Genomic DNA, 3,733 nt, shown 5'->3' on the forward strand with positions numbered 1-3,733 from the left:
GTTTGGGAAAATCCAAGGTCGGAAAGTTTGGTGACCAGTCTGCTCGGGATGACCGTGTTAAAGGCAGAGCTGAAGTCGAGGAAGAGCATCCTCACATTGCTCCCCTGGTGTTCAAGGTGGGTCAGTGCAGTGTGAGGAGCAGTGTCGATGGCATCCCCTGTAGACCTATTTGCTCTGTAGGCAAACTGGTGTGGGTCGAAGGTGGGTGGGAGGCTGGCTTTGATGTGCTGCAGGACCAGTCTCTCGAAGCACTTTGTGATGACAGTCCCGTCATCCCAGGGATCAATTTCGTGAACCTGGCCCCTGGTTCTGGACTCGCCCAACATTGGGAACATTTTTCCTGCTTGTCCAGTCCATTTGTAATTTGGAACGTTGTTATAAAATCCCCTCTCATCTTTCTAAACTCCAGAAAATGTTCGCTGTAAATATCCCTGGATTGTAAGTGAGTGATGGAAACTTGGGGAGTTGATGGGAACGTTGGAAAGTGTAGAAAGCAGAACCTAGATCAGTACGGAACAAGGACAAAGTGGCCACAGGGCGGCGCAGCGGTAGAGTTGCTGCCTCACAGCGCCAGAGACCCGGGATCAATCCCGACTACGGGTGCTGTCTGTACGGAGTTTGTACGTTCTCCCCGTGACCTGCATGGGTTTCCTCCCATGCTCCAAAGACGTGAAGGTGTGCAGGTTAATCGGCTTGGTATGTGTAAATTGTCCCTCGTGTGAGTAGGATAGTGTTAGTGTGCGGGAATAGAAACATAGCAACATAGAAAATAGGTGCTGTAGTAGGCCATTCGGCCCTTCAAGCCAGCACCGCCATTCACTATGATCATGGCTGATCAACCACAATCAGTATCCTGTTCCTGCCTTTTCCCCATATCCCTTGATTCCATTAGCCGCAAGAACTGTATCGAAATCTCTCGAATACATCCAGTGAATTAACCTCCACTGCCTTCTGTTGCAAAGAATTCCACAGATTCACAACTCTCTGGGTGATAAGGTTTATCCTCATCTCAGTCCTAAATGGCCTATCCCTTATTCTTAAATTGTGACCCTTGGTTCTGGACTCCCCCAACATCGGGAACATTTTTCCTGCATCTAGCCTGTCCAATCCTTTAAGAATTTTATGTTTCTATAAGATCCCGTCTCATCCTTTTAAATTTCAGTGAATATAAGCCCAGTCGATCCATTCTTTCACCATATGTCCGTCCCGCCATCCCAGCAATTAACCTGGTGAACCTACGCTGCACTCCCTCAATAGCATCGGCTCACCAGGTTAATTCCCGGGATGGCGGGACTGACATATGCTATTGCTGGTCGGCGTGGACTCAGTGAGCCAATGGGCCTGTTTCCACACTGTATCTCTACACTAAACTAAACTAAACTAAACTGGGTGGTGAGTGTAAGGAACGAGCTGCCAGATGAGGTAGTTGAGGCAGGCAGGGCCGTCTTAACGCATAAGCCTGATGGGCACTTGCCCGGGGGCCCCATGCTGATCTGTGTATGTTAAGTGACTTGCAATAAATAAATACTACTTTAAAAATGTAGGTTCAATAAGTGCTTTTTTCACAACATTTTCGGTCACTAAGTGCTTCTCACAGCGATCTGGAAGTGCTTTTCGCAACAATGTAGCACCCTAAGTCCATCGCTAAGTGCTTTTCGGTAAGTGCTTTTCGCCGGCACGACAGGGGGGTGGGGCTGGTAGGGAAAGGGGGGTGGGGGAGAGTAACGGTAGGGGCCCCAGTACACTGCTTTGCTCGGGGGCCCATAATGCTGTAAAAACGGCCCTGGAGGCAGGCACTATCCCATTGTTTAATAAACAGTTAGACAGGTACATGGATAGGACAATTTTGGAGGGATATGGGCCAAACGCTGGCAGGTGGGACTATTATAGCTGGGACATGTTGGCCGGTGTGGGCGAGTTTAGATTTTTTTGGGATTTTTTATTTATTTTTAGATTTAGAGATACAGCGCGTAAACAGGCCCTTCTGCCCACTGAGTCTGCCCCACTCAGCGATCCCCGCACATTAACACTATCCTACACACACTAGGGACAATTTTTACATTTACCCAGTCAATTAACCTACATACCTGTACGTCTTTGGAGTGTGGGAGGAAACCGAAGATCTCGGAGAAAACCCACGCAGGTCACGGGGAGAACGTACAAACTCCGTACAGACGGCGCCCGTAGTCAGGATCGAACTTGAGTCTCCGGCATTGCATTCGCTGTAAGGCAGCAACTCTACTGCTGTGCCACCGTGCCGAAGGACCTGTTTCCAGACTATCTATATACTTAAACTCTCATTTGTTTGTTTGTTCCTGAACTACAGCCAAAACGGTACACGATTAGCGCGACAATTTTAGGTCCACCTAACTCACCGTCGTCCCTTTGGTGCTAATGGAAGAATTCTCATTGAAATCGGTGTTATATATTTAAAGTTATTCACATTTTAAGGTTTAAATCTATCTTCTAGGAAGGGAGGGGGAGTAAGGGAGGGGGGAGTTTGAGGGGGATGGAGTGGGGGGGAGGGGATGGGGAGAGGGAGGGGGAGGGGAGGGGGGAGGAAGGAAGGGGGGAGAGGGGAGGGGGTGGAGAGGGGAGGGGGTGGAGAGGGGAGGGGTGGAGAGGGGAGGGGAGGGGGTGGAGAGGGGAGGGGGAGGGGGTGGAGAGGGGAGGGGGAGGGGGGAAGGGGCAAGGAGAGGGTGCTGCACCAATGCAGGAGAGGTTTCGGCCCAACGGGTCCACTTGGTCCAGTATGACTCTATGACTATGCTGTACACTTGTACTGTATCTGGAATTTAGAAGGATGAGAGGAGATCTTATCGAAACGTATAAGATTATTAAGGGGTTGGACACGTTAGAGGCAGGAAACATGTTCCCAATGTTGGGGGAGTCCAGAATAAGGGGCCACAGTTTAAGAATAAGGGGTAGTCCATTTAGAACTGAGATGAGGAAAAACTTTTTCAGTCAGAGTGTTGTAAATCTGTGGAATTCTCTGCCTCAGAAGGCAGTGGAGGCCAATTCTCTGAATGCATTCGAGAGAGCTAGTTAGAGCTCTTAAGGATAGCAGAGTCAGGGGGTATGGGGAGAAGGCAGGAACGGGGTACTGATTGAGAATGATCAGCCATGATCACATTGAATGGCGGTGCTGGCTCGAAAAGCCTCCTCCTGCACCTATTGTCTATTGTATCTGAGTTGCTTATCTGAGATGTGTCTAAGTGCTCATGTTCAGTGATACCTGTACTGAGCCTTATAGTTATAGACCCAAAGAGCTGGAGTAACTCAGCGGGACAGGCAGCATCTCTGGAGAGAAAGAATAGGTGACGTTTCAGGTAATTCCAAATAATTCAGTCCCACCTTATTTACGGTAAACCATAAATACCACAGAGGACATTGAGGGTAAATAGGTTTTTTAAAATGATTGTAATTTTGATGCGTAGATGCAGAAAGAATATGTTCTGAAGACAAGAATGTGCAACGACAGCTTTTGAAATAAAAATAGTTTGGTAACTTATTTTTCCTTAATGGCACGCAGTTTGGTGTTTAGAGTTTCGTTCTAGAAGTTTAGTTCAGTTTATTTAAGTTTAGTTTGGATTAGTTGAGTTGAGTTTAGTTTAGTTTACTTTAGTTTCATGTAGTTTAGTTTAGTTTAGAGATACAGCGCAGAAACAGGACCTTCGGCCCACCGAGTCCTCGCTGAGAATCGATCACCCGTTCACACTAGTTCTCTGTTATC

Source organism: Rhinoraja longicauda, chromosome 19, assembly GCF_053455715.1.
Source record: "Rhinoraja longicauda isolate Sanriku21f chromosome 19, sRhiLon1.1, whole genome shotgun sequence".
NCBI classification, from domain to species: Eukaryota; Metazoa; Chordata; class Chondrichthyes; order Rajiformes; family Arhynchobatidae; genus Rhinoraja; species Rhinoraja longicauda.